The sequence below is a fragment of the Phocoena sinus genome, chromosome 2 (genome assembly GCF_008692025.1).
Source record: "Phocoena sinus isolate mPhoSin1 chromosome 2, mPhoSin1.pri, whole genome shotgun sequence".
Taxonomy (NCBI): Eukaryota; Metazoa; Chordata; class Mammalia; order Artiodactyla; family Phocoenidae; genus Phocoena; species Phocoena sinus.
In genome coordinates, this window is record NC_045764.1 from 99,294,003 (window position 1) to 99,312,051 (window position 18,049).

Sequence of the window (18,049 nt, forward strand, 5' to 3'; positions counted from 1 at the left end):
TTCTGTTCAATTTTCAAATAAAATTTCTTCTCCAACTCTTCCTTTCTGCATTCAGGAATCTAGTTTCTAAAGTGTGTTTACTAGTACTTTGTATATATCATGTCCTAAGTGCCCAACATCTTGCCTGTAACAAAACACCTGTTTAACAAAATCTTAGTTTACACTAGAGACTGTTTTCTGAAAGGGCTAATGTTTGAGAAAATTGCTAAACAAAGATTTGAAAGCACCTCAAATGTGGTAGATGCTCAATGAATATTAAATTACGTATATACAATTTATTTGATATTTATTTTGCTGTCAGTCAATAAAAACTTATTAAACTGTAGCCTCTGCACTCTAGGGAAAATGACAAAGTATAAAATATTGCCTCTGCCTTACTGAACTGGCAATGAGCGGGGATTAAAAACTGACAGGTGGGCCCATGATAAAGAATACAAAGTAGTTTAAGGTCAGCTGCTGAATGTGTGGCAAAGACCATGCATACTGCAGAGCGTAGAAGCATGGCCGACATCCTGAGAACTGGAGCGGTCAAGTATGGACTTCTGAAGGAGGATAGATGGGCCTGGGAAAATCTCAAACACAGGGAAGAAGACAGTGAAAGCATAAAGGCAAGAGCACATACAAAAACCACCCCTGAGCTTAACCATTTTCAATACATTTGGGTTAAATTAACTTAATTCAACTAAAAAGAGACATATTACTTGATTAAGAATGACTTTGAAAGGCTAACTGGTACCCCCTCCTATCTTCTGATATGTCATTTCTTAGCCTACTCCCAGGCAAACACAGATTCGAGCTATTTTTAAAGACCTAAGGGGGCAGATTTCAGAACTTCCTTCAGTGACCTGGCCTGTTAACAGCCCTTGTTAAGAAGTAAGCCTTCATGTGAAGATAATATTATAGTCCTGCTACCCTGTAAGCTGGCTTCTTTCTTGTTCTGTCCTCTGTGATGTTAAAAAGACATGTTGATTACTCTCCTTTTGGTTAGATGCCCTCTGTGTAATTAAATCTCTCGTTGGCTTTCTCTTCCATGTTACCAAACTCTTTCTGAGTTGAGGCATCCTTTTTCCTTTTCTGTCTGGTTTTCCCTTGTTCATTCTGCCTGTGGCAGTGAGAGGCCCACGTCCCCTCCATTCCGTGAGGGCCTGATGAGGAGTGATGACCTGCCTGAGTGGACTGCTCTCTCCCCATGGCCACTAAAGTCACACTGTGCCCGCCCCTGTGGGCGCCTGGGACATGCAGCAGGCGAAGAGAGTAGTTTGGTTTCTAGCGAAGGCTAGGAAGTGAATAGATTATAGCTGCATCTCATTAGCAGCCTTTGGAATATCTAGCAAACCACATCACCGTGATCTGAGAGATGTGGGTTACAGGGAAAATGAGAACTGTTAAAGGGGAGAGAATTGCCTTCTGTTCCCCTTTCTGTGCTATGTATCCAGGCCAGAGGGATGTTAATTTCCTATTCTAATTGGAAGTGTTCGTTTTCATTAAATTGTCTGTATAATGGGAGGGAAGTGTCACTTTCACTAGTGATGACCATTGGTTTCTTGTCCTAAAGAAACTATGTTCTTCATAGTGTCCCCCAGCTCAGGATCATGACAATGGCTATCTCTCCCCTGTAGTACCAAATTGGAATTCCTTTGCCCGATATTCAAGACATTCAATAGCCTGGTCCAGTCTACACTTTCAACCACATTTCTCATTATTTTCTGGAGAAAATCTTTGCTCTACAAAGGGTAGACATCTCTCCACCCACTCTAGCATAAGCCACTACTGTTCCTACCAGTGTCCTTTGTTAACATGATATGGAAAGCTGTCCCTTCTTGTTTCTACTCTACAAAATCCCATGAATTCTTCCAGACCCACTTCAATTTCCTCTTGGAATTACTTATTCTCAAATTTGGAAGGGATCACTAAGGTGATCCAATCCCAATCCAGCACCTAACTTATAACAGAAACATTTTGTAAACATGTGTAGATGAATTAATGGGCTACATCTCTCCTAGAAACCCCAGCTGAAAAAAATATAAATAAAATATATTGTGAGTCAGAGCAAAGGCTAATTAGATTCTCCCAAAGAACTCGCCCTGAAAACTTCAGTTCTACTTTTCAAAGATCTGGGAAAAGCAATTTGATGGCTTGTGTTGGTTATTGTAATTCATTGTAATTATGAAAATGTACCACAATTTTTTCAAATGGTTAGAATGGACCATGGAGGGTGCCTTGGCTCAATAAGGCCTCCATCAGTACTTAAGGAATTTTAGACCAGGGAGCTCTTTGTTAAGGGCATTTACTCTTCTTTTTTTTTTTTTTTTTTTTTTTGCGGTACATGGGCCTCTCACTCTTGTGGCCTCTCCCATTGCGGAGCACAGGCTCTGGACGCGCAGGTTCTGCGGCATGTGGGATCTTCCCGGACCGGGACACGAACCCGTGTCCCCTGCATCGGCAGGCAGACTCTCAACCACTGCGCCACCAGGGAAGCCCCAAGCGCATTTACTCTTGCTAATTCATTCTCTTAAGTTGGCAGAAAGAGAGGGCAGATAAGGAATAAGGGATGCCCACCAAGGATGTGACTGAACAGACACCATCTCATCTTTTAGGAAGTACAGAGAGGACATACCAGAACCAGAGGAGATACTGGAGTTTCCCCATGTGTAAACTGAGGAAAATTCACAGTACCTGGGAGGATTTTTGGAGAAAAGCAAGAGTTGCTTCAATCAAGCAGTAAGCACTGCATCTGCCACAAGGTAACTTTTCATTAAACGTGAGGGGAAATAAATGACTTATCGTGTAGAAGGGAAACAATGAGAACTAAAAGGGAGAATAGTAGGAGTTTTTCACTTTCTGAAACATCTCTTGTTGGCAGGGGCAGGGAGTAAGGCTCAGGAAGAGGAATGAATATTTTTCCAAGGGGAGGAGATGATAATGAATGAAAGATTTTGTGAATCAGGAGACATGAGGTCATGTGAAAGAGTTTGATGTAGTTTCACAGTGAGAACTCAGTGTTGTACAAACAGTATGGAAGGTTATGGGTGTGAAGTTAGTAAAAAGTAAGAATAGGTCCCTTGGAGCCTGGGCTGAGGGTTTTAGCAGAACAGCAGAGTTGGGAATGCAATGGGTGGCTTGAGAAAGAGGACAATTCCTGGGTATGAGAATATGGAGGAAAAAAATAATCAAACATTTTATAGACTAGTGGCCGAAAAGCCCAAGGTGGAGTCCTCTCAGTGACCATTGGATTGGCCCAGAGTAAATACTCAGCCTTCCTGAAAGTAGTCCATAGAGGAGATGGGGCAAAGGAATGTGTATTGAAGGCAGGTGAGGAAGGCATGTGGTGAGGAGGCTGGGGCAACCCCACGGGTTTAGGGACCTGAGCTAACATACTGTTCTTCTATTAAGGTTCGATGTTTGGAAGATGGCTTCTTAGGGAAGAAGCGGTCCCACGGAAGGTCAGTATAAGCAGAATTTGCCTGCCCTACTTTACAGAAGTGTTCATCCTAGGGCGTGCTGTAGGTAGCTCCAGGAGTTCTGAGCAAGGCATATATGCCTAAGTTCATGTTTGGTTACTCACATTCTGAAGTCACTGACACCTATTGGTCCATCTTTGCCCTTGAGAAAAGACTTTGCGTTGCAAGTTCTGCTTCGGCTGTTCCCTGAGAAGTCAGGAGATCAACGGGTGTCAATGTTGGCTCCTTGAGAGAGGTCACTTTGCTTGGTGAGAGACTATAAGTAAAAATAGAAACCCCAGTGTGGCCTCTTGGGCAAATGACTTATTCATGGGTTCTAAATTATTGAGGTCATTGAAGAGAGTGCTATTTTTAATCTTTGAGAGAGGAAAAAATGGGGTGAACTGCGTTTTAAGAAAGGCTGTGCCTTCATAGGGCAAAAGGTGGACGGTGCAAACAGTGACTGAAAGAAGAGGGGTGGGTGTGCTCACCTATGATGGGCATGTGCTCCATGGGTGACCTTTAGAAGCCTTGTGTCTGTAGACCAGTCTGCCTCATCTGTGGCCCTTGCAGAGCTGGGCTTTAGGCACTTTAGCTAGAGTGATTTTACAGAGTGCTGGGAAGAGCTCTCTGCCACCAAATACTGTCCCCACCTTTTGTCACTCCTCCAGAACTGGAAGGCCTTGCTTTTCTCTTGAAATGGAAGTGCTTGCTGAGAGCTGCACACATTGACGATTGGCTTATCAGCTGCCACCTCCATCATTGGTGAACTCCTTTGCAAACAAACAAACAAAATGATTTAATAAATGATTAAGAGCAGAAATGGAATGCAGAACAACCCTTGAGGTGAGGGTAGGGGAGGAGGGTTGCAGTAGATGAAGGGCCTGGCGTGTGGGGACGTAGAAGTGAGGACCCTGAAGAAGGAGGGAGAAATTGACAAAGGTAAACTTCTATTTAAAAACATAGTATTTCCCCTGCACTCTCCCTGAGCTCCTTAAGGAATTCCAGATGATTTTCTCTTCTATTAAGTTTTCATCCTCTTATAACAACTTCTCACCCACATTGATCAATAAGTACTGTAGATAGCCTATAATTTATCAAGTCTGTGTGTGGATTTGCTGGTTCTTTCATTTAAGATTCTTATAATCCTTCTTTCTTGGTACCCGCTACCCATTTAGCACTCTTGTTGACTTCCCACTGAATTTCATTTCTAAAATTGGGAAATCCCCAAATTTTTTGTGAGGCAGAGCTTATCTCCCACTGTAGAAGCTATGATGTGAGCCCTAACCTACCCCACCCCAGGTATGAGTGCCCACCCTAGACATGGAATTGGAAGGTGATGACCCAAGGAATCAGGGAGGCTATAGAATGCCCTCTGGGGAGAATGCGGGCAGCTACCTGTCACCCAGTGACAGCATCCTGGGTCCAGCAATGTGGCCTTGGCAACCTGCAGTGTCTGTTGTGTCCTTGCCCTTCACACCTATACTGTCTTCATGGGACAGCTCTGTGGTCTGTCCACCTATTCCTCCCAGACATTCTATGAGGAGGCCAATGCCCTCTGAATTAAGGTCCAAATCTGCTTAAATTGACAAGGATTGGTATTTGCGACTTAGAGTTCTGATTTTTAGTTTATTTAACACATACAAATGTTTCTATGTACAAGCACTTTACACATATTAACTCATTTAATCAATTAGCTCTTTAATCCTGATACCCAGTAGGGACTATTATCATCCCTATTTTATACATAAGGAAACTAAGATACAGACAGGGCACCTAATTTGCCTTAGATAACTCAGTTGGTCAGGGGTAGAGCTGGGATTCAAACCCAAGCCCTTAACCACTATGTTCCCCTGCCTCCTAGGCAGATCTTTCCCCATTGTTTTCCTTGGCAATCTTCCCCACTACTTCTGTCTGCTTTCACGCTTGGGCTTCCACATCCTGTAATGAAACAGGGCCTGTTTCTCAGACTTGCCTGGTTACTTCACCAATCTACAAACCTAAATTGTTAAAAAAAAAAAAAAGGTTAGGTGTTTTGCTCCTGAGACCTAAAAACATTTCATTACAACTGTAAGAAACAATTTCTGCTGAAAGATCTTAACTAAGTTTGTCTTAACTAAGTAGCTGTGGGAATTTCTAATACCTTTAGATGAGGAAGAAATATTGCTATCAGTCTATCAGTTAAGGAAGAGCAAGGCCAAAAGAAATACTGATATTAATTCAAGCCAATTTATGAGACCTTTCTCTGTGTGCAATAGCTTATGATGAAATTTTGAATAAAGTAGGTTATTTCTATGTGGGATAAATATCAAGGCTGTTTCTGATGGTGTCTTCATCTCTGTTTCTCACGGTCTGTCTTGGTCTTTCTCTTTCCAAGCCTTCTGTCTTTGTATCAATTTGCTCATGACTAACTGGTGTCTAAGAGGACATGCCTTTCACTTGACAGGAAGCCATACAAGGAGAACTGTGGTCCCGAAGACCTGTCAGTGCTCTGTTATCATTTATTCCTTCCAGATCTGTCAAAGCCTCCGAACAACTTGATTCCTTCTGCTGCCTGTTTCTAAGTGTCCATCATTCCCTCTGAAGAGGTTAAAAACCATCCCAATTACATTCCACTTAGGTACCCTTGAGAGAGTTACCAGAAGGTTCCAGTATGTGAAGTCACTTTCCACAAGTGAGAGGCGAGAGTTGAGGACTGGGTAAGAGAACAGTGGTCGTCCACATCAGCAGGGAGATCTGAGTGAAAGGTGGAAAGGAATTCTCAGATGGTGAAAGGCAAAAATACTGCACAAGAGAGACTCTTGGATTCTCCTTCTTGGCTGTTTTTTTTTTTAAAGTACAGGCAATTGCCATTTAGAAATGAGAGAGTAGAACCTGCCTCAGAGCATGAGTGTAGATGTCCCACTTTGCCACCTGAGTGGCACTGATAGGCTGAGAGTATATAGGAAGTGCCAAGAGGACCAGGGAGGGAGAGAGAAAGAGAAGAGAATGGAATTAGGCTTTTCTGTAGTGCTGGGCTCTTCAACATTCCCAAGGACTTTACAAACCTTGTGTTTGAATTAATAAAAATGCCCATAAAGGGTAGCCAATGTACAGATGAATAAAAATGATAGGTTCACATGTTCTGCAACGTAAGGAAATACATACTTTGACCCTAGGAACACTTGTAGCCAAAAAAAACAAGACTCTGGGTGGCATTTTAAGGAGTCTCTCCAGTTATCTCCCCCAGTGGCATGAAATGCTATTTATTTCCTCTTTTCTCAAACCTCATTCGTTCTTTATGACCTGACCCAAACCCCATCTCTTCCATGAAGCTGTCACTGGTGACTCTAATCTTGATTAAACTTTACTCTGAAATCCTATTAAATTCAGAGTCTGTGCCACTCAGTGTGAAAAACAGATACTTATAATCTGTGTTGGATTGTTTGTTCTTGTTTCCCGTAAGTTAGTCTCTTCTTCCAGTCAGAAGTTGAGCTTCCTAAGAGGCCAGTTTATCCTGTGCTTTTATATCTCCCAAACTCCCTTCAGAGTAGGAAACAACTAAACTTTCAGCTGCAAGTAACTGAAATCTCCAACTCAAACTAGCCTAAACAATAAGGACATTGATTATGTCATGTAACAAGAGGATAGGCAATAGGGTGGGCTCCGGGTGTGGCTTCCAGCTCCACCTCTCTCTGTGATACTGATGGCTCTACCTTCCTTTATAGGTTGATTTCCCCCAGCTGTAGGAAAATGGCTGTGGTCACTCCTGACACTCTCATGACACTATCTGAGAGAGAAAGGGGACGGACCATTTCTCCCTGTGCCCTTTTTCTAGGAATGAGGAAACTTCCTCCACAGCTCCTCCAGCAGACTTTACCTCATACCTTCTTAGCCAGAATTGAGTTACAAGACCTTTAACTATGCAAGGGGACTGGGATTACCAGGGTTAGGGTTAAGGACAGGCTGCCCCTAGAACTGAGGACAAGGTCATCTTCCTCCAATTCATGTGTGGCGCTGGTGAAGGAGGTGAGATCTTTGAACACAAATGAAGGAACGAGCACTGGGTAGACAACCAGTGGTGTCCTGGGGCTGCCTTTTGCAGGCTTGTAAAAGCCAACTGCTAGATTCAGGAATTTTGAGTGCTGGTGGTTAAACACAGTCACTATAAAAATTGAATTATATAATCTTACAATTAAAGTATATTAAAGCAAAGGTAATAAACACTCAAAGGTCATCACTTCCTAATTATTTTTACTACATCATACTATTATCTATGCTTCTGATGTTATTGACAGCTGTGTATCTGTACAGTGGAAATGCTATAATGGTGAGCTACAGGGCATCATTCCCAACTCTGCATTCAGTCACATCATGTTGGCTATTTGAAAAAGGCAATGGTGCTAGTATTCCACCATGGGAATAGTCAAATGATACAAATCGGGGCTTGATTTATTGTTTTGCTGATTGTCTAGATGCAAGAAAGTGACCGTGAATATGTTACTAATGCAGATTAAACTTAGAATTCTGTTGTCTGTAGACATTTTATTGTGAATAGTACAAAATACTGAAGAAGTATTCTTCAGTTTTCAAAAGCCATTATTTGAACCAGCGGTCATTCACATTGACAAATGAGTGAAATTTTGACATGTATCTTCTTTGTTTCACTTTCATATTACTCAGTAACATAAATGAAAATATCAACCAACATTCAGATCAGAATTACACTCATTTATTAATTGCAACCATAAAATGATTGTGAATACAAGAGTTCAGAAAAAAATCCACAAAAGCATGCTGTGAGAATTGGTTTTATGGAATTTATAACGAAAAGTGCTGTATACTTTATGATTATTTATAAATTATATGTTGCACATCCTTTATATTAGTAAAATTTGTAACATATATAAGTACTAATATATAGTATAATACTAATATATATATAGTTTAATACCTGAGTGTGTGTGTGTGTATCTCCCTGAAAGCCTGTTATTACACATTTATCAGTACAACACTGGGACTGTCAATAGATTTAAAAATCTACAGCATCCTCAATGACCAACCAACTATGGTTACTTTTCTTCAGGTGCCATTTAGAAAATATATTCATCTGATTTTAGATTTCCTCAATAAGTTAGAAAATGGTTCACTAAGTTTATCTTTGTGGAGGTAAAGGCTGGAATGAACAACTCTGCTTTGGTTTAGTTTGGTGGTGATTTCAGCAGATCAGGGAGGTTTATTTCCCCACTGAGTCCATAGTTTGAATCAATTCAAGTTCCTGGTAGTAATAAGCCACACTGACAAAGAGATCTACCATAATCACATTATTCTGTCTCATCATGATGAATCCTCCAGGGCATGGCACATCTAGGTATTTTGACACCCACTGAGCCAGTGTTCAGCTCTGAGCTTTTACCAAGGGAAGCAAGGAACTTCATTCATAAAATGTTTCTTCCTCCTTTTTGAGTTGCTTTACCCAGGAGAACAGATTAGCATTCACCTGCTGTTCTATACCTTTATCATGTTACCCGATGGTGAACGGAAAGAAGAGGTTTTGGCCCCTGGAAATGCACGTTCAAGATTTGACTCTCAGGGATTCCCTGGCGGTCCAGTAGTTAGGACTCAGCGCTTTCAGTGCTGTGGGCCTGGGTTAAATCCCTGGTCTGGGTGCTAAGATCCCGCAAGCTGCGCGGCGCAGCCAAAAAGAAAAAAAAAAAAGATCTGACTCTCTTCTCAGGCCAGATGTGAGTTGATGATGTGCCCTCTTTGGGGAAGTTGCCCTCTGGGCTTTAGTCCTGAGGGATGGTTTCTCTTCTCAGTAGATGTGATATATGTTGAAATGGGGAATGAAGGGAACCCAGTCGTGTGGTTTCCTCCATTATCTTATATATCTTTGTTGCTTATTTCAGCAATGCTTCTCTTTTAGGTTCTCAGCGTGGTTAAACGAATCTTGACGCCTCATCTATGGTTATTGTTATTATTATTGTTATTATTAATATAAGGGCAATGACGTTTATTTATTTGTCCTCTGCTATGTGTCAGGCACTAGGCCAAATACTTACCCATATCTTCTCTAATACTCAGAACAACTGCACAGATAGAGATAATCATTTTCTTTTCTAAATAAGAAAACTGAAACCCGAAGAGATTTAATAACCAAGATTTTAACCAGAGTCTGTCTGACTCTAAAGCACATCCTTTATATTAGTAAATATATTTTTTCCCACTATACCAGGATTTCTTTCCTCCCTCAATAACTCATTAGGGCTGAACCCTATTGGAGCAACATATCGAATGATGAAAAAATTCAAAAGTTGCATTTGGGTAATATAGGCCAATAATCCACATTAGGACATTCTTACCTTAAGCTTGACCATTTGCTAATGGGTTCAACGGATATCAATTTTGTTTTTTTTAAATGTACTTTCGGTGTCCTTACAAGTCTACAAAGGTCAGGTGGAGCCAGGGCAATAAGGGCTCAGGGACACTTCCTGAAAACCTAGTGACTATCTGGGGCACAGAGTCCTCTGCTTCATTGGTTTCATGAACCTCTTTGTATTTGAATCTCAGAAAATAGGCTGAGACCACACAGAATTTTTTCATTGTGTAGGTGTAATGCTGTAGATAGAGGTCCAGCAGTTCCAGAAACAAAATGTGCCCTGCCTGACGTGACTAGTTTTCCTGGTGGAATCCCAGCTTTTAGGTCAGAAAAGGAATGCATTAGGTGTAAGACCAACCAGACAAGGAACAAGCAGCCTTTCAACAAGATGATCCTGTACTAGTTACAGAATATTATTCTATATCCTGCATCATGCAATCAGAAGAAATTAAAAAGGCCAGATCATCAGCATAGAACCATGGCAATTCCTAGCACCCACAACCAAGTGGCATTATGCCTAGAGAGAGAAAGGCTCTTGCTGGCACCCTTTTTCTTCCATGGATTGCTTCTAAACATCAGAATTTAAAACAGATGGAGGGCTTCCCTGGTGGCTCAGTGGTTGAGAGTCTGCCTTCTGATGCGGGGGACACGGGATTGTGCCCCAGTCTGGGAAGATCCCATGTGCCATGGAGCGGCTGGGTCCGTGAGCCATGGCCGCTGAGCCTGTGCGTCCGGAGCCTGTGCCCCGCAATGGGAGAGGCCACAACAGTGAAAGGCCCGCGTACCGCAAAAAAAAAAAACCCACACACACAAAAAAAACAGATGGAGGTGTTTTATATCATAACAATTGAGATGCTCCAATGTCATTACAGGTCAAGGTAGGCTTGTCCACATTTCTAAGTTCAACACAGTCCTCAGACACACAAGTAGGTTCGGCCTCACCCAAGAAGATTCTCTCCAGCCCTCATGAAATCATTGAAATGAGCAATTGGGGCATCCTTGAAATAAACGAGGTATCACTAAAGGGCAACCAAGCCTATGGCAGTGTATTCAAATTGTTTTCTTCCTGTACCCACTTAAAAAATTATGAAAAGCTATAGGGGCTTCCCTGGTGGCGCAGTGGTTGAGAGTCCACCTGCCGATGCAGGGGACACGGGTTCGTGCCCCAGTCCGGGAAGATCCCACATGCCGCGGAGTGCCTGCGCCCTTGAGCCATGGCTGCTGAGCCTGCGTGTCCGGAGCCTGTTGCTCCGCAACGGGAGAGGCCACAACAGTGAGAAACCCGCGTACCGCAAAAAAAAAAAAAAAAAGAAAAAAAAGAAAAAAAAAATTATGAAAAGCTATATACCCCTGATGTATTTTTAAGTTTACAAGTTTTATCATCAATTTTTTATAGCTGCAAAGGATGTAGTTTCTGACATACCGTGTTGTACAACACATTGGCATTCAAGATCTTTTCAACAAAATCTTGAAGTTCCAGAGCTAGTAGCATCCAATCTATTGAAAATATCTACCATGTCTAATTGACAGGCAGTCCTCATTGTCAAACTAATAAAGAAATCAGGGATAGTTTGTGTCAGAATAAAACAGTAATGTAAAAACTTCGAAGTAAAATATGCATTTCCCCTTGACAATCTTCTCCCTTCTGAATCCTAATTGTGAGAAAGAGGGAGATTGAGAGACAACAGTGTGTAGCCTGGATGACCTAAAGCCACTGCTCTCTCCAGTGTCTGTCATCCAGTCTTTCTTGGCTTTCTTGCAGAGGCCTCTCCTGCTGGAATGATGTGTTCTTGATTTGACCCTTTGTTTTTACTCCCAGAGCAATGGACCTTGGTAACATTGGGGGTTAGTATTCTTTTCTTTTTAAAGTGGGAGAAAGTCTGTTGTGAAAGTGGAGGTGGGAAAGGAGAGCCTGTGACAGCAGGAAAGTTCTCAGGTGGAGATTTTAGCAAAGGGTTATAGGGAAGCTGAGTCTGAAAATTTATTCTCTCAAAGCTCTCAATGCTGTGTACGGCTTGGAAAATCTTCCTTATGCCCAGCAGTAAGCAAACCGTTTCTGAAAACCACTGTTCTAAGCCATGGAAACAAATAGGGTTTTGTTGCTAGGACACCGTGTTTATGAATTTTAGGGTTGTTTTCCTTCTTCTTCCCTTTTCCTTCCTCCCTCCCTTCATCAATGGATAGGATCAGGGAGCATGTGTTTCTCCTCCACTGTCTGATGTTCCCACAGCCATTTAAATTCCCTCCTCCCCAAAGGGGAGAAATCCTTCCCTACTTGCCATACCTTAGGGCTGACATACAGAGTTTACCTTGAGAAATGGCACAGAGGGAAATTTACCATGAAGCTCATGAAGATGAAGTGTCAAGTCTCTCACTTTCACAGCCTCTTCCAAAGTCTTGGGAGGGTCCCTAACGTGTGTTTACAATGTCATGTATTTCTGTAAATTCTTTTTTTAATTAATTAATTTATTTATTTATTGGGTCTTCGTTTCTGTGTGATGGCTTTCTCTAGTTGTGGCAAGCGGGGGCCACTCTTCATTGCGGTGCGCGGGCCTCTCACTATCGCGGCCTCTCTTGTTGCGGAGCACAAGCTCCAGACGCACAGGCTCAGTAGTTGTGGCTCACGGGCCCAGTTGCTCCGCGGCATGTGGGATCTTCCCAGACCAGGGCTCGAACCTGTGTCCCCTGCGTTGGCAGGCAGATTCCTCCACCACTGCTCCACCAGGGAAGCCCTGTAAATTCTTTTTTAAAAAGTATGTCTGTATTCTCTTACTTAAAGAGGATCCCTTCCCCCAAATATAAGCTTCCCATCCCTTGAGGGTTTCCAGATTTAGCAAATTAAAATACAAGATGCCCAGTTAAATTTGAATTGAAGATAAATTATTAATAATTTTTTTTATTATTCCAAATATTGCATGGGACAGAGTTATACCAAAAAAATTATTTGTTGTTCATCTGAAATTTTGTCTAGCAGCAAATTTTGTCTATCAACTGCCCTACCTCTCTCAAAATTGTGATTCTCCACTGTTTGGACACAAAATGGTAAGGTAAGCCTTGCCCTTCCCAAATCATATGAAGATATATTGAGTTTATATTGTAAACTCTTCTTAAACTATAATTTGAGACTTTGAAAGTCAGTTCTGACAGATCTTATGCAACCTTATTTTTTTGGCACATTTTTGCTACAGAAACACAGATCAAAATAATTTCTCAACTCTGTGGGGAAATGAGAAACTCTCTTGTTTGGTGAGATACAAGAGAACAGTGAAATGTCACTGTTGGGCTTTGAATTGGGATCCAGTGTGGAACATGAGTGTTGGGAAAGGAAGTTCTGTAAGTGGCTGCAGGGAAGCAATAACTAGTGGGGGAGGAGAGAATCATGGCTCAAGAAGATTTGGGTCGCAATAGGAAGTACTAGAGAGTATTTCTTAGTTTTACACCCTGATCTACAGTGAGAAACACATTTTGCACTGTGATCCAAAATTTACCTCCCTATGTATGTGATTGAAACAAGAGTTTCATGAAACATTCACCATTACTACATGTACAATTACTGTGTGTAACGCACACTGATATTTTCTACTCTAACTTACTTGATTTTTTTTTTTTTTTTTTTGCGGTACGCGGACCTCTCACTGTTGTGGCCTCTCCCGTTGCGGAGCACAGGCTCCAGATGTGCAGGCTCAGTGGCCATGGCTCACGGGCCCAGCCGCTCCGCGGCATGTGGGATCTTCCCAGACCGGGGCACGAACCCGTGTCCCTTGCATCGGCAGGCGGACTCTCAACCACTGCGCCACCCGAGAAGCCCCTGATTTTTTTTTTTTTTTTAAAAGCTAATTGCACTCAGTTGATTTCACAGCCAACTGATAGATCACAAACTGTGGTTTAAAAACCACTGCATGGCAGCACTGCTACTCAAAGCAACTGTTCAGGGCACTGGCTGTGGTGGTCTCCAACAGAAAAGGAGCTTGTGGAAATTCCCTGGCTGTCCAGTGGTTAGGGCTTGGTGCTTTCACTGCCAGGGCCTGGGTTCGTTCCCTGGCTGGGGAACTAAGGTCCCACAAGCCATGCGGTGAGGCCAAAAAAAAAAAAAAAAAGAAAAGAAAAAGAAAGAAAGAGAGAAAAGGAGCTTGTGTCACAATGTAAATCAATGAGCTGCTTTCTTCATTGAGAAAATCTTTCTCTGAAAACAATGTCAGCTGAAGAGCAAGCTGAGGGACAGCTGAGTCATCTTCTGGTGTGGCCTCGTTACCCTGTCACAATGGGTAACAAACAGTTCGCAGGTGAGTGCCAATCCTCAGATGACCCTTTGAGAAGCAGTGTGAGCTAGAGTGTGCCACAGAAGAGATGAGATAAACCCACGGATACACATCACTGAGACCAAGGGGCCTGCTTCAGAGAAGGGCGAGACCCCTTTCCAGGGATGCCATGCAACTGAAGGAGAAAGTCCCTTTCAAACAACTGGCTCAACAACAGAAATTTAATTCCTGCATTCAGAGGGATGGGTCGAAGAAAATGTGAAGATTTTACTGCAAAGAACAAGATTGGTTTTTCTTACCCTGAAGAAAGTAAACTTCATCTCTCGCTCTCTCTAGCATCTATGTCAGACCCTCTCCCTTATCCTGGAATCACCAGTTCTTTCATTTGGTCCCCTCCCTCTAACTTAATGACCTTTCTTTATACTTCATAAAGCAAACAGAAGCCCATGTAAAAGAATTCTTTCATCTTTTCTCCACTAAAACTACCAGTCCACCAGCACAGCCCTCAGTCTCTCCCTTCCCAAGGAATGTACTGCCTGGTGATGTGAAAAATTATGAGAACTTTCATTGTCCCATTACAGTGGGGGTCTATACTCCTTCAAGCCCAGTACACAAACCTGAAATTATATTGCTGTGTTCATTAACAGGGAAAAAGACTGATGACTAGCACTTAACAAAACAGACCCATTCTGGCTGCCAAACAGCTTTATTCTCATTGCACTCTACATCTCTAAATTTAAGAAGCAAATACCGTGGATCCACAAGGCCCATTTCTCTTTAGGTAGTAAAGTATGTTAGCCACGGCTTTGGGAAGTTGTCTCTGCATCATATTGGTTGGAAGAAAACTATCAAATGCTAGTCCTTTTGTTTGTGACAGGACCCTGTGTCGCATTTGGTTTTCAGACACTTGCACCGTTGATTACCTTCTCTCTTCTTCATCTTCTAGCATTTGCTCTTTACCGGATCCTTTCCCAAGCACTCAGTATATCCCATCTGTTAAAACATGCCTCCATTTATTCCATGGCCTCCCCCAGTGACTGCGCTCTCTCTCTCTACACTCCTTCACAGATAATTTTCTCTAAAGAGTTGCCATCTCCATTTATTTCCTTTTGCTAGTCCGCCTTCAGTACCTACCACTCCACCAAAAATACTCTTGCTATAAAAGTCAGCAGTGACTTCTGTATTGCCGAATCTAACAGAGACTTTTCAATTCTCACCTTCCTCAACATTTTAGCAGCTTTCGACCCAGTTCCAGCTCCCTTCTCCTTGAAAAACTCTGATCTTTGCTTCCCTGATAACACACCTACTCTCCCAGCTTTTCCTCCTATCCTTCAGTCGTCTATTCTTTACTGGCTTATCCATCTTTCACTGATCTTTGCTTGTTGGGAGATCCCCTCCTTCCCTCAAGAAAAAGTTAGTCCCTTTGTCTCCTCACCCAGGTAAATGGCAACTCCATTCATACAGTTGTTCCCTAAAACAAGCCCCCTTGATTCCACCTCCATTATACATCTCAAGTCTGTTCACTTTACACTGTCTCCATTGCTCTTACCCCAGACCAAGCCGCCATCACACTTCACCTCTACTCTGCAATCATTTCCTTATTGGTCTCCCCGTTTCTACTTTTGCCCCCTACCACCATCTCACCCACCAATCTATTTCCCCTATAGCAATTCTAGTAATATTTCTGATACGTAAATCAAATTATGTCACTTCCTTGTTTGGAAATAATAAATCATTTCTCACTGAACTTCAAAGAGAATCCAAGCCCTTGATCATGGTCTGCAAGGCCCAGTGTGGTCCAGCCCCTGCCTACCTCTCCAGCCTCACCTCCTTGCCTTTCCCCTTCACTTACTACTCTCCTGCCACACAGCCCTTCTTTCATTTTCTTATAGGATCACGATCTTTCCTGCTTCAGGTTCTTTGTACACACTCTCCCCTCTTCTGAGATTGCCAGGCCCTCCACTTCACCTGCTCCTCTACTCATCTGTCCTTCAGGCAGAAGTCGAAATGTTAATTCTTGAGAAGAACCTCTCCTGAGTCACTCACTCCCAGCTGATCATCAGTCTGAATTAAGTTCCCTTGGTTATATTCTCTTAGCGTCCTGTATTTTCTTCATAACACATACTGCAATTTATAATTAAACAATTAGCTCTGTGTTCTCTTGTTTGCATAATATCTGTTTTCCCCATTTAACTGTAGGTCCTATGAGGCTAGTGCCTAGAACAGTACCTAAAACATTAGTAAATGCTCAACACTTTTTTAAATGAATGAATGAGGGATATGGTGACTAATTTTTCAAATGTATGCTAAACATTGACAGACTGTATCTCTTTCAACCCCAAGGTTGCTGGCAAGTGTGCTTCACACAGTGGGTGCACAATGGGTCTTATGCCTGTTTATTAGCGTCTATCAGTGTTGTGCTGGAGCAGGCTTGTGTAGGCTTGATATAGCCGGTTCTGGGCATCTTTCTTCCCAGCTTCACACTGAGTGACACTGTGTTGGTAGCCATGATAGGAGTACACATACCACAAAAATCAGCAAATGCTACAAATTACAACTTGTTTTTCCCTTTGGTGAGCCACTACTGGCTCACCACTGGTGTCTACTATATATCCAACATGCTAGATATTACAGAACCACCATTAAAAAAAAGTCATAGTCCCAGACCAGCATTAGTTTCCAGTCTAATCTAGGGAATATGACATACATCAAGACTCAAGGAGAATCAGGGTATAGTTGTGCCATATGAGTGCATCCATGGTCAGAAAAGGATGAAACCAGTAGGGGTTGGAGTAAGTACCAGTGGGCATCCAGGAGGTGGAACCAATGCTGAAACTGGGGGACAGAGAGGATATATGAGGCTGAACAGGACCATGGAGGGTAATCCCAATGGAGGAGCAGTGAGGACCCAGGGCTGGTCACGAGCTGGGGAAATGTAGTTGGAATGGAAGTAGGAAGAAGTAGAAGAGATTGTCTTAGTTGGAAAGAGTTTCCCTTGAAATTTCTTTTTACATGTAATTTTGTTAAATCAGATCTTATTTTTTAAACGAAGAGTCCAGATGTTAAAGAATTCTTACGGCATATCTTTTTTCGAAAATGAAGTAAAGGGTAAATAATCTTCCTTTATTTTTCAGATTTGGGTTTTGCTGGAACAATTTTTCCTTGAAGCCATGTACATCTCTACTGCATGCTGCCAACCACATCTTCAACCTGCCAGATCTTCTGGCAGGCTGGGGATTTCTCCTGTCTTTGCCCTCAGTTCCTCATCTGTGAAATGAAATGGTCCAAGTTGATTGTCTCTCAGATCCTTTATAGCTCAGAAAAATTGCATGGTTCTAAACGGTTAGACATGTGAACCCTATTTCTAAATGAGTCTAAGAAGAAGGCCAGGAAAACATGATTCTGAAATGCCTTTGCCTGTGATAAAAGGAGGCTCAGCAATTCCATTTGGGGATAAAAGGGTGAAGTAAAATGATCCACTTGCTACAGAGTTAGGTCAGTTTTCTTGTGGCCAATGAAGAGATTTGGCGTCTGAGGATAGCAGGCGATCTCATGGATTTTCCGCATGGGCATCATTAGGTAAATCCAGTGGCCACTTGACAGGAAAATAAGGTCACTATTTTTAAATCAACAGGAAAAGGGCAGAGCAGCAAGATAGAAAGAACTGACTGGAGAAACTAATCGAATCAGGCTTGATAGAGCTGATGCTGCCTTAGATCCCCTGTGCCTAGAAGCCTTGTTGGAGCTGGTCTGCCACAGATGCTGATTTAAGAGAATGGACTTGAGGACACGGGGAGGGGGAAGGGTAAGCTGTGACAAAGCGAGAGAGAGGCATGGACACATATACACTACCAAACGTAAGGTAGATAGCTAGTGGGAAGCAGCCGCATAGCACAGAGAGATCAGCTCGGTGCTTTGTGACCACCTAGAGGGGTGGGATAGGGAGGGTGGGAGGGAGGGAGATGCAAGAGGGAAGAGATATGGGAACATAT